Source organism: Neophocaena asiaeorientalis, unplaced genomic scaffold (assembly GCF_003031525.2).
Source record: "Neophocaena asiaeorientalis asiaeorientalis breed wild unplaced genomic scaffold, Neophocaena_asiaeorientalis_V1.1 scaffold427, whole genome shotgun sequence".
NCBI classification, from domain to species: Eukaryota; Metazoa; Chordata; class Mammalia; order Artiodactyla; family Phocoenidae; genus Neophocaena; species Neophocaena asiaeorientalis.
In genome coordinates, this window is record NW_020172280.1 from 389,121 (window position 1) to 414,217 (window position 25,097).

The 25,097-nt window shown below is 41.8% G+C and overlaps 1 protein-coding gene and 1 pseudogene across 1 annotated transcript in view; one reads left to right on the forward strand and one right to left on the reverse strand.

Annotated features, from left to right (window-relative positions):
- The window catches only part of NEDD9 (neural precursor cell expressed, developmentally down-regulated 9), a 281,456-nt gene that overhangs the window by 228,227 nt on the left and 28,132 nt on the right, over window positions 1–25,097 (reverse strand). The window contains exon 2 of the mRNA XM_024763725.1: window positions 4,733–4,838. The gene's annotated coding sequence lies outside the window, so the exon portion shown is untranslated. The remainder of the gene's footprint in view (window positions 1–4,732; window positions 4,839–25,097) is intronic.
- LOC112412403 (52 kDa repressor of the inhibitor of the protein kinase-like) overlaps window positions 1–25,097 on the forward strand; it is a 38,313-nt pseudogene that overhangs the window by 3,149 nt on the left and 10,067 nt on the right.

Below are 25,097 nucleotides of genomic sequence, written 5' to 3' on the forward strand. Positions count from 1 at the left end.
AATCTTCAGCTCCTTAGCACTAAATTTCATTGTTCCAGCAAGATGCACTGAATGAAAGATATTACTCAAGAGTTCTACCCTTGTTGATACAACAGTATTGGCTAATACTTGCAAAGTGCTTAAAATGTTCCAAACACCATTCTTAACTATTACACTATCAGTATCCCTGTTGTACAAATAGGAAATGAGTCAGAGTGGCAAAGCACCTGGCCCAGAGGTACACAGCTAGTCAGATATTTAAACCCCAGTAGTTTTGCTCCAGAATTCATGCACTTTACCACCACACTACACTGTATCTCATTTTTTCACATGTATGAATAGATGTGTGTGTGTGTATGTCTATAATTGCTATTTTTTTGACAACCAGCAATGAAAGAAGTCCCCTTAGAACTCCAAAATGATAATTCTAGAAAATGGTGCAACAACATGTGATAGAAAATACCCTGGTTTTGTAACTGAACACAACTTTGAATCCTAGCTCTCCCATCAACTGTCTGATAACATTGACCAAGTGTTTTATCCTCTTGACTTTAGTTTCCTCACCCGGAAATGGGAGCAATATAATATCTACTTGGCTTAGTTGTCAACATTTAAGGAAATAGTCTATAAAATAATTAGCTCCTGGTAGGTACTCAATAAATGCTAGTTCTCTCAACTTTTATGAGGCAAGAGAAGAATGTGATCTCAAAAAAGTGATATGTGTTTTCATAACAACCTGCACTGCATAAACACATTAATTTCCACTTTATTTTTCTATGCACAAGGTACTTAATTAGATGGCCTCTTCTCTCTATTGCATTCTGCCAGAGTCTGTTCAGAAATACAAGAGACATGCTATGTTGGATACCTAACGGTAGGTCCTGAAAAAAATCAACTCCGTATTTTCTTCAAGTGGGGAAGGAACTCCAAATGCCAGGATCAGGGGCACAGTTAATGGGCTGTACCTGTATCCTCCTTCCCTTTGCTCCAGAATACCACGACTCTGAGCACTCATCATAAATCAGCCTTCATTGCCAGCACAGAAAGAACTGCCTCCCAGCCTTGACCCAAGGCCATAATTGTGTAATCATGTCTTCACAGCCTTATAATCAAATTCTTGCCTCTTCCCTTGATTTGATTTTTTTTAATGGTGTAACAATTTGATTAGTAGAAAATGCTATAAAATCCACTATTTTATTGATAAAACAATGCTCACATGGAAGCTAAGATATTATTTGTCCACTCAGCTCAGTTGATTCAAGAATGATCATACTTGGTAGGAGAATGCTGTACAAGGAAAGATTTCTTCAAATTGCCCCGAGACGCTTTGCTTTGAAGACATGCAGTGAGGCACCAAGGGGACCAACGAGATGCACATACATCCAGGCCTGCCCCTCTCAAAAGAAGACTTTCCAGACAGCAGAGAAGGAGTTTCTTCATAGAGACTGAAAGAGAGCGTATGTCCCCATGTGGACATACTTGCATCTTTACACATGTATATGAAACAAATATATGTCTCGTGTAGTTTCTCACTATCTCTCTTATTTTAGAGCGGTTTAAGGTTCACAGCAAAACTGAGAGGAAGACATGGAGGTATCCCCTGTAACCCACATGTGCTCAGACTCCCCCACCATCAGCCTCCTTCACCAGAGAGCTACATTTGTCACTGCTGATGAAGCTACACTGACACATCATTATCGCCCGAAGACCGAGGTTTGCATTAGGGTTCACCTTTGGTGTTGTGCATCCCTTGGGTTTGAACAACTATATAATGGCGTGAATGTATAATGTCTAATGACAATGGAAGTGTGGGTTGTCTTTCCTCATTGCTCTCTCTTATTTATTGCCTGAGATGAAAGGTTGAAAGGCCAGTATCCAGTTAAGCTGTACGGAGGGGCTGGTGCTTTCCTGAATGGAAGAACTAACTGGAAAAACTACCATTTTCCAGAGTTGGATCATCATTTCTGACTTTGAAGATGTGGCCACCAGCTCTGTTTTTGTGTGCTGTGGTAGTTCATGATTTCTGATGTCTTTTCTCGAACAAGTAGGTCCCTCCTTGGGAGTGAGTAGAATGTCTCCTGCCAACATTTAAGTCAGATCACGTTTTTCCCTTAGGCCAACTCTGCTTACAACTGTTCTTGAACTATTCAGTTATTGCTATAAAGCACTATTCACAAATTTTAAAGGGTGATCACTGAGCATTTGCATTTTTTAAGTTCTCAGGACCACTTTTCTTAGTTATCTGCACTGTCTGCTATTAGGTCATATTCTAATTGCAGAGATGAAACCAAGCATGAGATAGGGTAGTGACTGGTTCAGAGGTTAAGGTGAATTTTGGTTCAAGGTGAGAATTCACAGGCTTTGGTCCATTGAGCCATGTTTCCCATGCTTACCTATCTGTGAAACAGCAGCTATGAGTTGAAACTCTGAGAAACATTCTCAGTAAAGTTGAAGATTTTGAAAGAACCAACCTCCCCCTTCCCTTTCTTCTTTTGATATAGCATCTGTCACACTCCTCGTAGCATCTGTCACCTGTCCTCCTTGGCTTGAATACCTTGTGATGGGGTGCTCGCTGCCTCACAAGCAACTCATCTCAGATCCAAGTATCTCTTCTTGACAAAAGGTGTTCCTTCTTTAGGTAGAACCCTGTGTCCCTAAGAGTCTGCTTCTTGGTCCTTGAAACTTGGCCAGCATTTTGGGACAAAGAGTTTCAGAAATAATTTTTAAAAGGGAAACGGTTGCACGCCTGAGTAGCTAGATCATTGCATTTGAAGTTCATGAGCCTTCTTTGTATAATTGATAAATCAGGTTAGTTCTCTGTTTCTCAGGGTATCACCTCTTTTCTTTTTACCTCTGTCATTTTCTCCTATTTTCTGCCTGGTGTCTTCCTTCTCTTGTAGATGTTTCTATCTTTTTCTCTCTCAGGTTTATATTTCTCCCTGTGGTGTTTGTCTATTTTTCTCTTTTTTGCTTCTTTTCCTTTTCCCCTATTTGCCTTTTCTGTCAATTTTAATGAATATTTATTAGATACCTATTTCAGACTAAGGAGTGCGCTAAGTGCGTAAGGAAATATAGGGAAAGCCTTTGCCCTTCAAGAAAATAAGCTCTTCTGTAGAATCTGCCATCTCTCTTTTAATTAACCACAATAAAGAACAGTTATTTTTCCTGGCTTTGTCTTTTGTTCCTCATAGTTAATTGGAAAAAAAGGCAAATTGAACATGTTCTATTTCTTATTGGAAGGAACAAAAAGATAATCTAAGTGGGCTTATTTTTTGTACCTTTATGTGACACTAAATTAATTTTTTCACTTTTTACATCAATGGGACTTGGTTGAAAAACATGCTTTTTCTTCATCCCTGCATTACTCCCTTTTCTTCGACATGAGAAAAATGTTGGGAATAAGGCTCAAGTGCTCTGGAGACTCTCTTGGTTTTTCTATGTTATCAGTAAGCAATGGCATATGGTTGGCTTATATTCAACACCAGTCGTTTTTTTCACAGAGTGAAGTGGATGAATCCAGTAGTCCTCAACTTGAGCCTGCATCAGAATCACCTAGAAGGCCAGTTAAAGCACCCATTTCTGGGTCCTACACACCAGAGTTTCTGATTCAGCAGGTCTGGGGTGGGGCCTGAGATCTGTGTCTCTAACAAGTTCTGGAGTGCTGCTGCAGGTCTGGGGACTGTATCTTGAGGAGCACTGTATCCAACTGAACTTCGAATAGTAAAGAGACAGCTTTGCCAGTAGGGGATTGGTGGCAGCTCTATTCACTATGCTCGTTTTTAGGGTTCAGAACAGTGGAACTTAACATAAACCTTTAAATAAAAATATTATTTAATACACTGTTCTTATATAAATGCCTTTCTGTGAGTGAAGAAAAGGATTCTTCTCCAGAGTCTCAGAACTTCAGCCTGGCACAGATGCAAAAGGCAGGAGGAGCCTTCCTCGGATGCTACTTAGTGTTTGCACGCTTCTCTCCAACTGTGCCACGCACTGCTAGCCAGTTTTAGGTCAACCCTGCGATACTGTTTTTCTAAGCAAAGGAGCAGAAACATGAGCATGATTCAGGTTATAAACTGTTGATTTTAAGGACCTCCTGCTGTCACTGTTTTGGTAACTTAGAGAAATCTAATCTCCGTAAACTACCCTGCTGTGACTTCCCCTGATATCATGTTTGTTTGAGCTTTGGATTCAACAGTAAGATCATGATTTAAAAGAAAAGAAACAGCAACCTTAAAAGTCAGGTTTCTTCTAGACCCAGGCTGTAGACAGGCCAGCTGTTGTGGGCGTGGACATCCGTCCCTGTACACACGTGTGTGGTGTGTGCACATCCTTGCAAAGGGCAGGTGTGTGTGGGAAGAGTGGAGAGCTCAGGCACTACCCAACTCAGGAAACATACAAATACTTCATCATTTAACATCCCTGAGGGTCAGGACGATGGCTGGGCTCGGTGACACAGGAAAGAATTTTAGAATTAAAAAACTCCTACAAATCATAGTTAAATGTTATTTAATAAATTTAAGCTTCCAAGAAAACATTTCTATGAACTTGCTGACTTCCTGTCCATCCCAGTAATAGCTAACTTATTGCAGTGGTTCTCAAATGAGAACCTTTTTGATTTTCCAAGACAAACTGTAAGTTGTTAAACTACTTCCCATCTGAACCATAAAAAACTTCACTGTGAGTATTGAGAATATTTCACTTACAAATGTTATACTATCTTTTTTTTTTTTTTTAATGTATTCAGCAGACTTACCTTCAGACCCCAGTTTAGTGGTGCAGAGAACACTTCATTTCGATTCATTTAGTCTTGTCTGTAGGTACGTTGGTAGAACTGGAGAGATTCTGACACATACACTTGCCTGGGAGAGAGGAGATTTAAAATGTTACAACCAAAGAACAGCAGGATGGGATGTCTGAACTCTATTCCAAAGTACCTTGGTAATTGTCTCAGGATGCGAATACCACAGCAGATCACTTCGTCCATTGTCTTCTTTGGTTTTTCAAAGAACCTCAGTTTCTGGGACAAGGACAGAGACCCTGGAGACAATCTAACTAACCAGGAAGGTAATTCCTTGTTCCAGAACCAGGCTATCCCAGAATAAAGTAAGTCTTGTTCTCTTTGATGACTCTTCGTAATCTGTGCATTGAGTCATGAGTAAATATCTGAACTCGCCAAATTCTGACCACCTCAGATCTGATTTCAAAAATTACGAATGCACAGAGCTTACCCTGAAATATTCTGGTGTAACATTATGAGGTAAGGCTCAGGCAACGGGATCTTTTAAAAGTTGATTCTAGTGGTTTGGGAACCACTCTGATATGAGAACACAGAGGGGAGAGCCACTGATTTTCCAGGGGGCAGGGGAAAACAAGGTCTGGGAAGACTTCACAGAGAAGGTGACATTTAAGCTGGGCTTAGAAGCATGAATATGATTTCAACAAATGCATGAGGCTTTTCTAGGTAGAGGGTAAACCACAGTAGGTCCTGGGCGGTGTAAGAATTCACGGCATGTTTGGGGAAGCAGGGCAGCATGTAGTAACCACATGGGGCTACATCACAGGATGTATGGGGATTGAGTAGGAAAGAAGGGAGGGTGGGAAAAGTAGACTGGGGGCCAAGGACACACTCTCTTGAGTGTTATGTAAGAAATTTGAATTTTGGTGCAGGCAGTGGACAATCATCAACAATTTTTATTTTAAGGAATGCTTTTTTAAATTAACTAATTAATTCTTTTTTTTTTTTCCTTTTGCGGTACGCGGGCCTCTCACTGTTGCGGCCTCTCCCGTTGCGGAGCACAGGCTCCGGACGCGCAGGCTCAGTGGCCATGGCTCACGGGCCCAGCCGCTCCGCGGCATGTGGGATCTTCCCGGACCGGGGCACGAACCCGTGTCCCCTGCATCGGCAGGCGGACTCTCAACCACTGCGCCACCAGGGAAGCCCAATTAATTCTTTTTTAAGGAATGATTTTTAAAAAAAAGAATCTGTATTCTAGAAACGTAATTTGTGAAACAGCATGGAAGAAAAAGTGTAGTAAAAAGAAATGGAAAACAGAGTCTTCATTAGTGAGGCTATCCAACAGACCAGATAAGAAATAGTCAGGGTCTGATTTTAAAAAGTGGCAGCGAGAATGAGCGATGGATTTGAGACACACTTGTAGGAAGAGTTTATGTGCCTAAGTAAGAAGGAAGAAATGAAGATGGTGTCCATTTTCCTGACACAGTGAATGAAGTAGGAGGTAATACTTTTGACCAAGCTAAGAAATAAGAAGAGGAATCCAGTTGGTAACTGTTGAGTTGGAGATGCCAGGGTAAGGATGCCCAGTAGTAAGGTACCAGTGGGGCTGAGGTTCAGGCAAGAAGTCTAGGGTGGGGACACAGGTCTGGAAGTATTCAGTGACTATGTTACATCATAGCAGGGGCCCCAGGAGAGTCTGGAGTGAGGGATGAGAAACTGACAGTGGTGAGACCCTGGAACTGCCAGTCTTTAAAAGGTAGGCAGAGGGAGAGGAACTAATATAGAGATGCAGGAGGAAAGAGTTATCAGAGAAGAAGGGGAAAAAAATCAAAATAACTTCAAAAATGGACAACTAAGGGAGTCAAGGGAGAAAAGTTGCAGAAAGAAGGAAGGGATCAACAAGAAAATTGACTTGATCTCCTTAACGGGTCATTAAAGAATCTGCAAGAACAGTCTAGCTCTAGCTCAGCTAAAGAAGTGATTTGGCTTCCAGTGTTGCAGGATGGGTGAGGTTAAGTGAGTAGGGAAGTGAATGGGACTTTCCAATGGGAAAGACAGTCAAGGTGTAGAATTGGAAGGAGCTGGGTCCCAGAGGAGGGGGTAGAGGAATGGAGATGGCTACAGGGGGATGATTATACCTATTTAAATGTGCAGATACTTCCCCGGTGGTGCAGTGGTTAAGAATCCGCCTGCCAATGCAGGGGACACGGGTTTGTGCCCTTGTCCAGAAGGATCCCACATGCCACAGAGCAACTAAGTCAGTGTGCCACAGCTACTGAGCCTGCGCTCTAGAGCCCACAAGCCACAACTACGGACCCCGAGTGCCACAACTACTGAAGCCTGTGCACCTCGGGCCTGTGCTCCACAACAAAGAGAAGCCACCGCAATGAGAAGCCTGCGCACATCAACGAGGAGTAGCCCCCTCTTACCATAACTAGAGAAAGCCTGAGCACAGCAACGAAGACCCAATGCAGCCAAAAATAAAAATAAAATAAAATTTATTTTAAAAATGTGCATAGGACGAGAAAGGAGATTAAAATACACAAAATGGATGACGGCAGCAATGTTAAGGAACTGGCTGGATTATGGGAGATATTTTCTCTTTCTTAATTTTTCTATGTTGTTGTTTTACATATTTTTGCAGTTCTTTTACCTCACTTTTATATTGGAAGATGAACTTTATTTTTAAGAGCCATCTGAAGGAACAGCCTTAGAAAAGACTAGACACCTCTTCTAAGATAGGAAGAAAGATGGTAAGAATATCTGTAGCTATAGATGACTTGGGAAGCAGAGGAAAGGGAATTTAGGAAGTTCATCCCAGATGGTCTTTGTGACGCTTGTCCTGCTTTCTAAGTGGAATTAATGACTCTTCTCCTACTCTCCCTTTGCCCTATACATCTACGCATTAATTCACCTACATGGTTTGACTGCCCTTACTTGTTTTCCTGTCTATTTATCTCCCTCTACCCAGCTATAAGCCCCTCCAGGGTAGAGATCACAACTTATTTGTCTTTATGTTCCAAAAACTTAGCATAATTCCTGCCTCATAGCAGGTACCCAATGAATTCTTTTTTTTTTTTTTTTAACCGGTACGCAGGCCTCTCACTGTTGTGGCCTCTCCCATTGCGGAGCACAGGCTCTGGATGCGCAGGCTCAGCGGCCATGGCTCACGGGCCTAGCCGCTCCGCGGCATGTGGGATCTTCCCGGACCGGGGCATGCACCCGCGTCCCCTGCATTGGCTGGCGGACTCTCAACCACTGTGCCACCAGGGAAGACCCCCAATGAATTCTTATTGAAAATACTCCCTTTTCTTAAGAACTTGGATCACCCTCTGAGAGTAAAGGGGGTAAGAATTGGGTGAGAACTTAAGAAAAGAAGTTACGTTCAGAAACAACTGTGCTGGAGAAGGGCAGAGTGACTGGCGAAGGATCCGCATAAGGATCCTTGGGAAAAAATTTGCTCTAGAGGAGACAGGGGTGTTTTATCACATTAGTGATAAGAGCAGCTTTAGCAGCAATAAGGTAATGATGCAGGCACTACCTTGTAAGAGCAAAAATCCTAGCTGAGGCTTTCAGAGACATTTGATAGTTACCAAGAAGCCTCCTAAGACTTCCTCTCACATGCTGGTGAGTGCGGAGCCCTGAAGTCAGGACATCCACAGCCCCCCTCATCCTAAGAGGCACTCTTCAGTGTGTCAAGGAACGTGATGCGTGTGCTGTGACCGCCCCCTCTCAGTCACTGGGCACAGGAACAATCAGAACTCCCCCTCTGCTGGGAGAAGGTCACAGTCCAAGAAGACAGGTAAACCCAAAGTTGGAAGCCCACACAGCTCTCAAGGATGCCAACTGGCTTTGCCGTGTCGGGTGATTTCTCACATTCCCTCGGCCAAGTCTCCTGTTTTGCAACAAGTTCAGTCAAGGGTTTTACTGGAGTAGACAAGCATGAAATGAATTTTCCAGAGAAGTTTCCGAAGTGGGGGAAAGTTCATGGCTCGAAAGCACCGGTGGGTAATGAAACGAGACCGTGAACTTCTGTTTTTCTTCATAAAAAAGAAAAAAGAGAGTTTTCCAGGTTTGAAAATCTGAATCTAAAACTTAATCTAAAACTTGGGCTCTCAGCCCATCTTATTCTCTAGCCCTGGTGTTGCAAGCTTATTTTATGCTGTTTCAGAGCTGCCCAAGTGGGTGACCTGGTCCCACTGAGCACCAGGATATTGGGTGGAAGACATGCAGGCTAGCCTCCCTTTGCCAGCGACCTCTGCTTTGTGACCCCTCGGTCACAGCTACCCAAAGGAACTCACTGAGGGCAAACCTACTGAAGGCTGCTTGCCTTAACCAGCTGGTAACCCTCATTATAAGTCTTTATTAGACCGTTGTTTATTATTATTAGGGACTCATCTTTCACTCACCTAAAACCAAATGCTAGTTTTAAGGATGAAGAAGCAAAACTAAAACCAATCTGGCCATCACTCTCAGCTTTGGGCATTACCTACTCAGCCCTTGTCTTTGATACACAATCAAATACAAATGAATGTCAGGCTCCCAGACTTAGGAGAAAAAAATAAAATAAAGTAGAAATACAGCTTTTATAAAACAAACAAACGAAAATGCTTTGATTCATCCTAGTCTACCACCCGTCCAATCTGCTGGTTCTCAAACCTGGTTTCACTGTCTGACCTCGAGTAAGCTATTTAATAAATTTCTGGAACTCAATTATCTCTAAATTGGAATAATAATACTTATTTGGAAGGGTGGTTGTGAGAATTAAGTAAAGTATAGAGCACGTAACCCTTGATAAATGTCTATTTCCGTTACCTTCAAACTGCCTCTTGGAATTACTCCTATATCTCTATTAAAATTGCCATATGATCCAGCAATCCCACTCCTGGGCATTTATCCAGACAAAACTATAATTCCAAAAGATATATACACCCCTATGTTCATAGCAGCAGTATTTACAATAGCCAAGACATGGAAACAACCTAAATGCCCATTGACAGATGAATGGATAAAGATAATGTGCTGTATATATATGTATACACACACACACACACACACACACATATACATACAGTGGAATATTACTCAGCCATGAAAAAGAATGAAATAATACAATTTGCAGCAACATGGATGGGCCTAGAGATGATCATACTAAGTGAAATAAGTCAGAAAGAGAAAGACAAATACCATACTTATCTGTGGAATCTAAAATATGACACAAATGAACATATCTACAAAATAGAAACAGACTCACAGATTATAGAGAACAGACTTGTAGGTTGCCAAGGGGGAGGGGGTGTGGGGAGGGAAGGATTGGGAGTTTGAGATTAGCACATGCAAACTAGTTGAATAGGATGGATAAACAACAAGGTCCTACTGTTTAGCACAGGGAACTATATTCAATATCCTGTGATAAACCATAACGGAAAAGAATAGGAAAAAGAATGTATATATGTATAACTGAATCACTTTGCTGTACAGGAGAAATTAACACAACATTGTAAATCAACTATACTTCAATAAAATAAAAATAAAATAAAATAAAATATCATCATCAGAGTGCAGATCTTTAATTTATTACGTTTTACAACCTTATTGCAGAAATGGCATCATGATAAGACCTCGAGCTTACCTCCTTGCAATCCACCTTGCCTTATGCCATCAATCCTTCCCCTTCCTAAAACATCACTTCCTTCGTGTCGCCCTTGCTTGAGGTTTTCTCCAGCTTCTCACTGCCTTCTCACCCTGAAGCCTGGAGTTTAAAACCCACAGCCGCTTCACGCCATCATTGCCTATGACTATTCTAAATGTTTCCATTTCAATCAGGGTACCCTTTAAAACTTCCTCCTAGGGATAGGGAATTCTAACTTATTTTTTCTACCTTTTTAATTTTGTTTTTGTGCATGTGTCTCTCTTCACACTTTCTCCTCACTGCTCACATCTGTCTCTATCAAAATCCACTGCATCCAACAAGATTTAGCAGAAGTCCAGCTCAGTCCATAGAGTAATTCCTGCTTCTCCAGTCCACACCGACCTTTAGCCTCTCACTGAACTCTGACTGCCTTGATAGTCCTCATCATGGTTTCACGCTTTCCACAGCGGAGGCACACGCAGAACATGGAAATCCCAAGCACACGCAGGTAAATACTGACCGTCATTTTCTTGATTGTACAGCCCGAGAGACCAAGCTAAGTGGTTAAACTAACTCAGGAATGGCCCCTCTTCAGCAAACTCTGCCTTCCTTTCCTCGCCCTTCCTTCTTCCCTCTTTTTCTTCTTTTCTTCCAGTAAAAAAGTATTTTATATTGACTCTTTTATCCTGATCTGCAACATCTTATATTTAATTTACCAATTTTTCCCTACGTTTTAGAGGTACTTCTCTGACATTTTCAAGAGTGTTAAATGTAATATCTTCACCTGACCTTCAGCTTTTCAGGCATTGTTTCAAGTCGGGATTTAGAATTGCTGAGTTGCATGTTTGAAGTAACACACCTGTTAGTTGAAATTTTGTTTTATTTTTTACTTTAGAATTATACACAAAATTTTTTTGATGATACAGTGTGTCACAAAACACAGATGGTTTAGCATCCATATATATTATGAGCTCATAGCATTACATCAGTGTTTCATAGATACAAGTTCATATCCCGAGGTATTGTTGCAATGAGTTCCATATCAGCATCTTTATTTTGTAATCCTTGAGAAGAAGAAGAGTTAGTATCACATAGTCTTGGGATCAATGTATTTGAAATAAAAATGTTAATTTTGTAGCATTTTTAGAATTCCAATGATTGAAAATCATGTACAAGCAACCCTAACCCTTCCACAGCTTTGCTCACATTCTAAATTCAGATAAAATAAAATTCACAAAACAGACAGAAAATAGAAAAAATTTAATTTTGCTAGTGAAACTCTGATAGCTCTCATAACTTAATCTTTGATTTTTTTGCCATCGTTAAGGGATATACTGCTGAAAAGCTAAGACTTAAAAGCTTAGGATCTCCCTCTGATCTATTAAAGTTCCATATTCTCTTTGAACAGAAGTTGCAAATGAAACATGTTCCTTACTCTAATGCTCAGATACTTCACCAAGGAGTAGACTGGCAAACAATCAAGGAAAACCAAATGGCTTGAATAATCTAAAAACTGATTTATTCACTCAACAAATACTTATTGAACATCTACTGTGGACAGTCATTGTTCTAGACAGCAGTGATGCAGGTATGAATAAGACAGAGCAAGTCCTTACTCTTATGGAGCTCACATTCTTGTGGGAGATGAATGACAGCAAATGAGAAAACAAGCCTATAATTACAACCTGTAGTAAGGGCTTTAATGGGAATGAATTGGGTGTGCTGCTGAGAGAGCACTTCCTTTGAACAGTCATCAGGGAGGTTTGATCTAAGGGGCTAACAGTAACGTATAAATTGAGACAAATAAGAAGGTGCCAGATAAGCAAAGGGATAGAGGGAGAGCATCTCGGCATATTGGAGGAGCAAGAAGACAGCCAACATGGCTGGGAGAGAGGAAGTGAGGTAGAAAAATGGTTTAAGGTGACAAGGAGTTAGGTAGGGGCCAAGTTAACTGGAGTCTTGCAAATTGGGGAACAGAGGTGCATTTTATTCTAAGTGCTTTTGGAAGGGAAATACCTGGTTGGTTTAAAGCATGGAAATGACATGCTCTGATTTATATTTTTAAAAAATCTCTCTGGTTGCTGTGTGGAAGTGATTGTTCGTGGCGGAGAAGCAGAAGTAGGGAGACATTCAGAGGCAACTGCAGTCATCAAAGTGATGATCATGGTTTGGATTAGCATGATAGCAATGAAGATAAGGCGAGGTGGATGGATTTGAGATCTATTTTGAAGATGAAGCTACCAGACTCACTGATGGATTAGGAAAAAAAAAAAAAAAATCAAGGCTTGAACTCCCGAGTGGGTAGTGAGGCCATTATCGAAGACTGGGAGGACTGGGAAGGAACAGGATGGAGGGTAGGAGAAAATTAACTATATTTGCCATACCTCTTAGTGAGCCAAACGGAGGTAATGAATACAAAATTGGATATCCAAGTCTGGAGCTCAGAGGAGAGTTCAGGAATGAATGAGAACCTGGGAGTCATGGCATATCAATGACATCTCAAGCCTTAGGATAGGAAGGATTATTTCCCTAGAAAGACAATGTAGGTAGAGAAAAGGGCCTGGAACTCTGCCCTGGGAGCCCTCCAACATATTAGAGACTAAGCTGTAAAGGAGGCTTCATCAGTGAAGATACAAAGAACTGCCAGAGAGGTATGAGGAAAACCAGGTAAATACAGACTAAGAGACATGAGAGCTTCCAGTAAAGGAAGTGGTCAGCTGTGGTAAAAGATACTGAGGGACTGGTCAGAGAAGGACCTTGAAAAGAGTCTTGGATTTGGCAACATGGAAGTTTTCTGGGATGTGGACAAGAATATCTTAGGAAAATCCGCAGGGGTGAGGAAGTGGATACAGAAACCATAGATGACTCTGTTGAGAATTTTGCTACAAAAGGGAGAAGAGAAAAAAGGCAGACGCTGGAAGAGGATGTGGGGTTAAAGGACGTTTTTGTTTGTATGTTTTGCTTTGTTTTGTTTTAAGATGAGAGACAGACAAGTGATTAGTATTCCAGAGGGAATGATCTAGAAGGGCTGCAAGCCTGCTGATGCAGGAAGGAGGGTACTTACAGGAGTGAAGCCAGCCCTCAGTGGCGGAGCTAATTATACTATCCAAGTGAAAGCAGACACTACTACACCTAAGAAATGTTCCGGTCTCAAATGTGTGTTCTAAGACAAATCTTTTGCCTTCTGTAATAAAAATATAAAGTCTGAGTAAAAGTGTTGCAATTTGTTTTCTATAATTCCTAAAATCACAGAGCAGGGATATAAAGAAGCATCTTTAACACTGGTATTCATACCTATCTACTTTCTATTTTTGTTTCTTCCACTTATTATTTGTAGCAGCTTTTAATCAGACAGGAATCCAAAACTTGCTAAAGTGTTTTCAAAGCTTCCTCCAGCTTAAAGGTGGAAACACATTCCCCAGACCCCAGACCCCCTGCCACCTTGGGAAATGTCAGAAAATAAAAGGACTTTATTTTCTCAAATGAAATGGCTCTAAGTTTAGAGAGCGATTAAATATGAACTTAGCTGAGGAAACAAACAAAAAAGTGAATAAAATGCAAGGCAGAAGGAGTACAGTTTTAGAAAAATTATTGAAAAACTTCTGACAAATTAATAGTGTACTTTTAAATCATGATTCCACCATATAAATAAGAGTGAGACCTGAATCTGGAAAAATCCCATTGAGCCATCAAGACAATATACAAAAGGAAATGTGTTGTTTGGGGACTAAAGGGTACACAGAAAATTGTACGTTTATGGTGCAGCTTGGATACAGTGAATATGAAACTTGGCACTTTCTTTAAGTGTAATTAGGAGCTTGGGATGGATTCAAAGATTAGACACTGCTACCAAAAAATAAAGGGATAAACAGTCACACTAAGTTTCCATTTCCATCTCTGATCTCTCTCCAACCTTCCACCACAGCCAGAATATTCCTGTTCTCAATCTTATGATCTGAACCCCATTTTCTAACCTACGATATATGTTCCCACCAGTTCCTAAAGACCAGTGCTTGGGGTGAGGGTGGTGGGCTAGACAGATACAAATTTTAAAGACAGCTTCAAATTTTTAATTTCATATTTTCATTTGAGGAAGCAACACCATTGCTTTTTCCTTCATGAAACCTTTCCCAATCTTTCCAGCAGGAAGTAATCTCTCTCTTCCCTAAACTCCCACAGCACCATATCTGTGCCACTTTTTACGTGTTCTCACGTATATATGGTTATTTTTAGTTATTTTTAGTTTACCCTATTGGGTAAACCCTGGATGGAAGGGTTCAGGCTTTTCGATCTTAATATTTCCGATTGTACTTAACACAATGCCTCGTATTTAGTAAGTATTGAATAAATATTTAAATATTGGCTGAAAAGTTTTACGAGATTTTTATGACATGAAGGTGCCTGATTCAGGGTAAAACTACAGTGTGTTTGGATTGGAAGATTGCTGTTCAGCTCTTTACTACCAGAGCCATCGCTCTGCACGACCTCGGGGCACTGCTGGCACTGAGCTCTGTGTGAGTGGAGGCCCCAGATCTTTCTAACAAAGTGTCCCCTTTTCCTACTGAGGCCTTTCATTGCTACAGGGTTACATCCTCCACTGCACACCCTCAAGGTATGAGGAGGGCAGCATAACAGAATGAGTAAAAGCATGGACTCTGGTGCCAGACAGCTTGGGTTCCATAGCCTCCCACTCAGACCTCCCTTCAAGAGAGGGGGGCAGAGCCCCCAGTGGCTGCTTTGGATCCCCTGCAGCACTGGTGGCAGACCACACTTCTCTTAGACTCCTCCCAGCCGTGACTGAGCAACATGAGGCTATGAAACTCCACCATTCATGCTGCCTGAGGGAATCTCCCACTTTGACTCAGGGACTCCCCATCCATCAGTCTGTCAGGCTTTCCCAGATCTGCACAGGAGTGTGAGGCTCTCGCTACCCAGTCCTTCCTTCCTTCTTGCCTTTCACAAATATCACACCTGCATCTCGGTCTGAAGCCTGTCCCTGCCCACTCCTCCTGCCTCTTCCTTCTTTATCTGTCATAGATGTTTGTCCCAGTAAGCCTCATCTGTGTCTACTCTCACCCTGGTATTTGTTCTCAGAGAACCTATAAGGGTACAAGTTCAAATCTTGGCTCTTTTATTTTATAACCTCAAGATGTAACTTCAGGCAAATAATTAATTTTTATTTTTGCCTCTGTTTCCTCACTTGCAAAAATAGGAAAAGAATAGCACTAACTTCATACGGCTGTTGTGAAAATTAAATTAATTCCTGTGTGCAAAGCACTTTGGACAGTGCTCAGAGACCAAGCCTTCTGCAAGTGTTAGCTATGATGAATTTTTCAGTGCCCGAGGCTGAATAGGCCTTTAATCAATGTGTGATGAATGTTAAATTCCTGTTGGAAGTAAACACTATTATTTCAATTATCAGTGGAAAGTATTTCTGACTCTGTTACGTGAATAACATTAATTTTCCACTCCTCTTGGTAGGTATTGTTGTGTTCTTAATCTCCAGATTGATCTGTGGAATAGTATTCTGAAATGATTCTAGGATAATTTCCTGAGTCCCTAAGCATTCCATTATTATTTTTAAAAAAATTAAAATAAATTATGTTAGTTAAATGCTTTGCTCCTGCCTATATTCACTTGTTCTTCCTAACTCTTTGGTGAAAAAGAAGAACGACCCTCGTCCTGTTTATGACAGTTAGGAAAAGTACGACTCTACTCCTTCTCCTTTTCTCTAGACTAAACATTCCCAGTTCTCCCAATGCTTTCTTTTTGACCTTCATTTCCAAACTATTTATCACTTGTGCTCTCTTTCCTTGAAAGTTCTCCAGAGTTCCAAATAGTTGAGCCATGCACTGAAGAAACTTCTCCAAGGAGGTTTAAGTGATTGCAAATAGAAGCAATAAGAACTTTGCTTGTCTTCCCCAAAAATCCTGTGGTTAATAAAATCCAAGGAAGACAGTTTCTTTCTTTAATTTATAACTTCACTTTATTGGGGGGAAAGCAGTAGATTAATAAGGAATTAAGTGGAAGCAACTGGTTTTGCATCTGGACCTAGTTACTATAAAAGAAATTCAGTATGAAGAGTTTCTATTTTTAATTAGAATAAAATGCATTTGTTTATCATTGTTAAAAAGCTAATTTGAAAGGCTTAATATTAATTAGTTCACATATGATTTGCTGGTAACCACATAACTAAGAAAAAATTTCAGGGATCAGAACTTAAAAGGCGCTCTAAAGTTCTGTCAAAAATAAACAAGCAAAACAAAACAAAACACCAGTTAAAACTAGAATTTTGTTTCCTAACACATCTTTTTTGGCAGTTCAACGACTTTACGGTGCCAAAGTCAAATCCTTGATTAGAATGTTTGTTTTGAATCCTATTTTTAAGTAAGCACTACCTTTTGTATCCCTTACTAGTCCTTATGAATCAGGCCTGTTTTTACTTCCTCTCCATTTGCTGAAAATGAACGTGAAGCACAGTTTCCATGGCCCCCTGGCTTCTGATCTGGAGTATCCATGAGCAGAATAATCACAGACAGTCTATGCAGACTTGATCAGTAGTTTCAGCTTCATATGTTGGTGTTTGGGACGGGCAGCCCAGGCCACCAGCCACCAGGCTCACAGTACAATGCCCGGCACAGCGTCAATCACACCAATCAGTGGAAACAGGTGGGGAAGCTTGTAATTCACCTATACAAGTGTGGAGAAAACGATGGGTTTTCTGAGAAAGAGCCTGTAGGCATTTCCCCCTTTTTTAACATCAGGATTATCCAGCGATACCAACAGACTAAGCTCAGTCCGCCAGGCTTTATTCAGATTCCAAAGCTTTGCCTCATCTGTAAATAAAATAAGTGGGAGACAACCACTCAAAGAGGGAAATCAGAGATTTAGAACACCTTGGGATGTGGCAACAACAAGAGTGTGGCAGGGGACAGGAAGGCGACAAGACAATGAGTCTTAAGCTTCCCTAAAACTAACAAGAGCTGTGCTTTTAAAAGCTTGTCACCTGAAACCAACAGGGGGTTGAGAGAGAAAATTAGTGCATTCTGAGGCCCTTGCCTTAAAAAAAAATGAAAAGTCCACGTGCTTAAAAAAGACAACAACAGATACTAAAACTAAAATAAAACTGAATTACAAATTACTTAAACTCTCCCACCACGAATCCCCCAGCTGTCCCAGATTTTTCTCATCAAAGGAGGTTCTATAATACAATCAACAAATCAGAGATGTAAACATGGAAGAAAAGAATAAGATCTCCTTGGTTACCTGTAGGCCCATTAATCCAACATGGTTTCATGTATTTAAAAATCATGCTGAAGTCACTTTGGAATGTCTACAACCAATCATTTTTCCCAGTTAGGAACAAAGCTAAGAATGGGAATAAGAATAGAAAACAGCAAAAAGTCATCAGTAAGGTAGCCCAAGAGTCATAGGATTTTATGAGATGCTATTAAACCAGTGAATGATTTTCCCATCCATTCCTTTCATATAATGGACTAGACGCCAACTCTGGTCATTGCTCTTTCCATCATCCTTCTCCCTCCTTTCTGGAAATGCGCACAAGTCAAATTCAGGGGTGTGGCTGGTGTAAGTCCTCTGGGCTGAGAATGAGGACCCCTGGAGCCTGGACCTACCACTGATACGAGCTGTGTGATGCTGGACCTCAGTTTCTTCAGAAGTCAAGAGAAAGAGTTAGACCAGATGGTTGGATAGGGCTGCCATAACAAAGTACCACAGATGGAGTGGCTTAAACCAGTGGTCACCAACCTTTTTGGCACCAGGGACCAGTTTCGTGGAAGACAGTTTTTCCACGGACCAGGGGGGCGGGGGTTGGGTCAGGCAGTAATGTGAGGGATGGGGAGCCACAGGGAGTGGAGGGGGAGCGGCACATGAAGCTTCACTCGCTCGCCCGCTGCTCACCTCCTGCTGTGCGGCCCGGTTCCCGTGCACAGGTACCAGTCCATGGCCCGGGAGTTGGGCACCCCTGGCTTAAACAACAGATTGTATGCTCTCACAGTTCTAGAGCCTGGAAGTCCAAGATCTAGGCGTTGGCAGGTTTTGTTTCTTCTGAAATCTCTCTCCTTGGCTTGCAGGTGGCTGTCTTCTCCCCGTGTCCTCACGTCATGTCTGTGTCCTAATCTTCTCTTCTTATAAGGACACCAGTCAGAGTGGATTAGGGCCAACCCATATGACTTCATAATCACCTCTTTAAAGGTCCCGTCTCCAAATGCAGTTACGTTCTGAGGTACTGGCAGTTGGAACATATGAATTTTGGGGGGACACAATTCAGCTCATAACAGTCTCCAGGGTACCTTTCAATTCCAGAGTTCTCTGATTTCTTTTCTCTCTCAAATACTGCCTTTTCATTAGCTTATCTTCCCTTTTCTAACATGGAGAGACTCAGCCTGCTATCTTTATAGACTGCGGGGAACTGAGGCTGCACTTTTAGGCTGTCTGTAGTCTTCCTCCGTTTAAGTTAAAGCTACTCAGTAGGGTAGGCGGCACCATTCCAGACAGTAGGTGGGTCAACATGAATTTTCTGCACTTTTTCTAAAGACAGGACCATCGGGCCTATGGCCATTGGAGACTCTTCGTTAAGGACCGTGAGAATTTTCTGCAATTATTTTTTGCAAGGACACCAACACTTCCACCTTACTCTGCCTTCCAGACTTACGTGTTGTTTATGTTCTTTCAGATTGCAAGAAACAGAATTGTGCTTGGGTTTTTTAAATCATTTGTTGAGTTGTTTTATTTTTCCATAAGGATACAAGGGCAAGTAAGGAAGACAGAATCTCAGCAAGGCTTTGCAGAGAATGAAACACTTAAAAATACTATGAAATTCCAAGGCTCTAGACAGCTCATTTCTTCAGGGAAGATAGCCGTTGTTCTTTACTCAGAGTGACTTCGGGTGACAAAATGATCATTCTATCTCTACCTCTACTGCTCCCTGAGTCTCTCTGATGTCTTTGAGTTCTACCTCCTTGACACAGAGGACGAGTGGTTGGCCAGTTATCAGTCAGTACGCATGCACTGCCTCTGTTGGATAGAGCTCTTCTAGCAAACCACCCCATTGGATATTGGTTAGCTTAGCAATGGCTGGCTCCTGTCAGCTGTCTATGTCTGGTCCTATCAACCTCATGATGAGACCACATGGCTCTAAGTAAGGTGACTAATGGCCAAGGACTTCCTTTGAGATGACATTAGGTGTTCTAGGTACTCTAAGATTTCAAAAAAGTAGAAAGTAGAGCCAGCAGTCAACTCGCTAACTATTCGCAGTATATCTCACGTTTTTCCTTCCATTTACCAGGAAGCTAAAGAGTAGTTTGTATTCATCGCCTTTACTCTCTCACCTTCATCCACTACTATCCTAATCCTTGAAATTCTGAGCCCACCTTCCTTAACTCTAACCGGAATTACCTGCCAATTTTAACATCAGTTTGTCATTTTCTCCTCAAACTTGCTGCTGCACTTAAAACTGTTGATGGAGCACCCTTACTTGCAAAGCCTCTTGCCTTGGCTTCTGTGACTGCATTATTCAGGGGACGGAAAGTGGACCACAAGCTGTAGGGAAAGCCTTGGAGTCAATGGCCCTGGATATGCATCCTGATTCTCCCCACTCAACATCTATGCAGCACTGTGTGTGTTAATTCTATTCCATTCAATACATTTATTTTTGTGTACCTATCATATTTGCGATGATGGAGTAATGGGGAGGAATTCCAGATAACACCAATGTTTGGACTTAGATGAATGAAAAAATAGATGTGCAGATACTTAAGCCTTACTCCTTATACCCAAGTAGACACTAAGATCTATTGATTCCACCTCCATAATATTGCTCACATTTATTCCTCTTCTTTATCCCTATTACCCTGATAGAATTCCCCACTACCTTTGACCTGGCTTAGTGGTTAACAAACTGAGTTCTGAACAGCTCCTGGAAATCCCAGGGAGATTCCTCAAGGACTTCTGTAGGTGTCCTACAGACGGCAAGAAAGTGGTGTGGCCCCTCACAGGGACCGTTCCTGCCTCCTCATTTAAACAGGATCAGTTATGTGTTTTGTTTTGTTTGTTCTTGGAAAATACCTTTTTTATTTTACTTTTTTAAAAAATCCCACTGGCCCACGTATTGATTCTGTCACATCGTAAGACTCTATCTTCAGAGTACCTCCCTTACAATCCACTTTATAGTTGGCTTTCAGGTCATTTAAAGCGAAGTACCCTTCTGATCATGTCCTTTCTCCACTGTCTGGAAATGCACTACTAGATACGGTAGCCATTAGCCATATATGACTATTAAGAATCTATAAAAGAGTGGATATATGTATATGTAAAACTGATTCACTTTGCTGTATGGCAGAAACTAACACAACATTGAAAATCAACTATACTCCATTAACATTTTAAAAAAGAATGAACCCTAAGGTAAAAAAATAAAAATTAAAAAAATAAATTAATTTAAACTAAATTAAAAATTCAGTTCATTAGTTGCGCTAGCCTATTTCAAGTATTTGATAGCCACATGTATCTCGGGGCCGCCATATTGCACAGCTCCTATTTGGAACGTTTTCATCATTGCACAAGTTTCTATTGGATAGAGCTGGCCTAGCTCACTAGATAAAAATTTCTGACTTTGATTTAGGACTTAAATCTATCCTTTCTAGGCCCTTCTGCTGCTGTTTTCCTTCATATAATGCTCCAGTTAGACTGAATTGTTCCCAAATGTACCTACTCACTTCTGCCTTCATGCCTCAGCTCACCCAGCCCTGCCCAGAGTAGCCTTCACTCCGTCACTGGATGCCCAACCCTGCTCCTCACTGGGGGGCTGTCCTCCATGAAGTCCTTTAAAGCTTCCCAACTCAAAGTTATTCCCTTGTCCTGCGAATTCTCGTAGGATTTTAAATGACGCACCCTAATGTCATCCACCACCATTTCCTCACGGGCAGAATCAGTGACCTGGGGACCCAGCCACGCAGCCTCTAAAGAGTACATTGGGTATGCCACATCTGCCACTTCGGGTCTACAAGGTGGTTTTGGGGAGCTTTAGGGCTTCTTAGGAGTGCATGTATGAAACGCTCTAGAAATTTCCATCACTAGCTGAGAGACTGGAGATACTCTGAGGTCTCATAGTCCACAATTTGTGGTTAAGCCAAAGAGGGCAGCGTTTGTTAGTGTGTTATAGATAAGTATGTTACATATAAATCCTCTGAACACCAAGTGATGAGACATTGCCATAAGTTATACCCGAAAAGCAATCCCATCATTTACAGACACGTGTTAGGCGGAAACATCATTCTATTACCTTGGCCATACATTTGTGTTTGTTTTGGCTTTGTTTTAATCCCTATGGTGGGGATTAAAACAAAACAACAGGATCTGAGTTGATCAAATCTCTTGTGGTTGATCATCAAGATGGTAGGTCAGCTAGAGCTGGGGTTGAGCCAGTTACAGGACACCCTCGAAGAATCAGCTCTTCAGAGTTCAGTTCTCTCCCACTCTAGTCCCCTTTGATTTATACTCTACCAGCCTGCAGAGTCCTGACCTCACAGCGTAAGGCTCTAATCAGATAAGCTCACCATAAACCTTTCTTTATTCTCAAAACCCCTGCTCCATTCAAACCCCAGCTATACTTGAGCCACCTCAGGGGAGGGCCAGACTTCAGGAGGTACTTAGAGACAGGCAGACCATCGGTGCAGGCTGCCAACCTTCTCAGGTTACTGTGAATGATTATAGATAAAGTCTGCTTTGAATTTGTTGGAAGAGGGGGAGACTTACAATGCATTTGGTTCAGGCAATTCATTTTAAGGGTTTGGGTTCCCCAATTTCCTGCAATCATAATCATGGTCCATTTTCACAGTTACTAGACTATCAAATCCTGTGTATATAAAATAAAGACCTAGAAAAAAATGGGAACTTTAAAATCTGTAAGTTAAAGTAGTGGTACAAATATTGTTTGGGACACTGTGAAACAGTAATCAGAATTACCCTCTCGCTATCAGAAGCTAACTGCGGCAGAGAGACTGCTTTTGCCACGTTTCTAGATGTAGTAAAGATTCGGTACAACGTTGTTTAGAAATCATAGGATTGCAGATCCCTTCTCCTCTTCAGGGATTAAGGAAAAGGCAACCTGCTCTACCACATTTAAAATGGAAAAAAAGAAGTGTGGGTGGGGATTTTCTTCTCCTTTGTCTGCACATCCAGTCTGGGGGCAGCGTTATTCATCAGAAATAAGCTTTCTTGTTTTTTAGACTGTGTTTACGACGGTTTTCGAAAACGTCTTCCTTATGTATGCTAATTCGTTGGTTCTGAAGCCTTTTTCCATTCCGTCAAGCTCACCTTCCGAAAGGGATAGTGAAAAGTTAGGGGCTGGCTCCCCCTGGTGCCTTGGTTGGAGAACCGCAGCTGCATGTCTGAGACCATCTGCCAACGGATAAGAGTGCCCTCTAGTGCATAGAGGCAGAGTAAAGCTACAAATTAAATGCTAATTACTAATTAAATACTCATGAAAAAATGAAAACTACAAAATACTAACACTACAGGAAAAAAGTGACCAATTATGCCCGAACTATGTGCCAAGCATTGCACTAAGGGCCGGATGAGCATTGGTGCTTTGGCTGTCCACTGCAGTGGGACACACCGTCCCCTAACACGACAGCTTAAAATAATGATCGTTTGTTATCTCCCACGGTTTCAGTAAGCCAGGAATTCCACAGCAGCTCCGTTGGATGGCTCTGGCTGGAGGTTCCTCACGAGATTGCAGTTAGATGGTGACTGGGGCATCTCCAAGACTCGTTTGTTCACGTCTGGTGGCTGAGCTGGTGAGACTGGAAGAGCTGGGGCTGGAACATCCAGCACCTCTCCCTGTCTCTCCATGATGACCGTACCTGCCCTTTGGAAAGAATTCTCTCTCTGCTTTCTACCAAGATGCTGGTGTGTGTGTCTGTGTGTGTCTGTACAACTCGCACAGATTTACTTAGTGCATTAAAGAAGGAACTGGCACCGTGACAACGATAGTTAAAAGAAGGAGAGGAAGAACTATTATATCTAGTCAGTGGATGAAAAGAATGCTGAAATAAGATTACAAATTAGATGGAAACCGATCAATGTCCTATAAAACAAAAGCACAATCGGTAGGATTTATTTTTTTCTACAGGACAGGAATAAATTGCAATGTATAGATCTTCTATAAGTGAACGTTAACTTTACAGATCCCTCTCTGTAGACCCTCCTCTGATTCCCCAGAATACCCAGACTTCTTTCAGGTTGGATCCCAACGAAGACGGCCAGGAGGAAGCTGCATTGCTTTTTATGACCCAGCCTCAGAAGTCATGCAGTATCACCTTGGCTGTGCCCCACTGAAAGAGGCAGTTACAGAGGGTCACTCAGGCTCAAGGAGAGGGAACGTAAGCCCCACCTGGGATGGGATATATATTTGGTGGCCATTTGTGTAAAAATACAATCGACAATTGTTTTACTTAATTCTCCCCCAAACTACATGAGGTTGCTACTATCATTATCCCAATTTTACAGTTAAGGGAATGAGGTCAAGAGACATTAAAACTGTGCTTCGTATGTCCTTTCTATGTCATACTGGAGCATTGTCTAATAAGCCATGTGAAGTGTTATCTGTACGTGGTTTTCAGTCTGGGCACTACTGACATTTTGGGCCAGGTAATCGTTTGTTGTAAGAGCTGTCCTGTGTATTGTAGGCTGTTTAGCAGCATCCCTGGCCTCTACCCACTTGATGTCAGTAGCATCCCCTCCCTCCCTCCCCTCAGTTGTAATAACTAAAAATGTCTCCAGACATTGTCAAGTATCTTGGTGGGGGAGTGCAACTCTGGCCCCATTAAGAACCACTGTTTTAGGGGAAGGTAACTTTGTTTGATTATTTACTATTGATTAGTAAAGTTCTGTAAAGGCTCTGTAAAGTTAACGTTCACTTATAGAAGATCTATATATTGCAGTTTATTCCTGTCCAGTAGAAAAAGTAAATCCTACAGATTGTGGTTTTATTGTTTTATAGGACATTGATCAGTTTCCATCTAATTTGTAATTTTACTTCAGCATTCTTTTCATTCACCGACTAGATATAATAGTTCTTCCTCTCCTTCTTTAAACTATCATTGTCATCATGCTAGTTCCTTCTTTAACGTGTTAAATAAATCTTTGCCAGTTGCACGAGCGTGCAGACACACACAGACACAGACACATACACCAGCATCTTGGTAGAAAGCAGAGAGAGAATTATTTCCAAAGGGCAGGTATGGCCATCACGCAGAGGTGCTACTCGGGTCTCCCTTCAAGAAAGAACTAGCAGACGAGCTGTGAGAGGTACAATTAGCTGATAGCCTTGACTGAAGGGCCTCTGGGATCCACCACAGCAGTTGAGCTGAGGCTGTGCTTTTACGAGGCAGTCTCGAGCCAGTGTGTGAGCCCAGTAGAGGTACCAGGGCCTAGGCCATTTCTGATCAATGTGGAAACCCTCCACCAGGCAATCTTTGCTCTGGACCTCCCGTTGGGCTGGCTGAGACTTTTGCAGGGCAACACTGCAATTTGAGACCCTTCCTAACATATTCTTCTGCCTCCCAACTAACCTTTCACAGATAACAGGCCTGCATCCTGGTCTGCATCTACTGCAGAGCCCTTTCCTGCTTCAGGCACCACTCAAAGCTGGTAGCCACCATGCCACCCAATGTGTTCTTAGCTGTGGAAGGAATTGCCTCTAGAACTCAAAGAGGCCTACGAGGTACC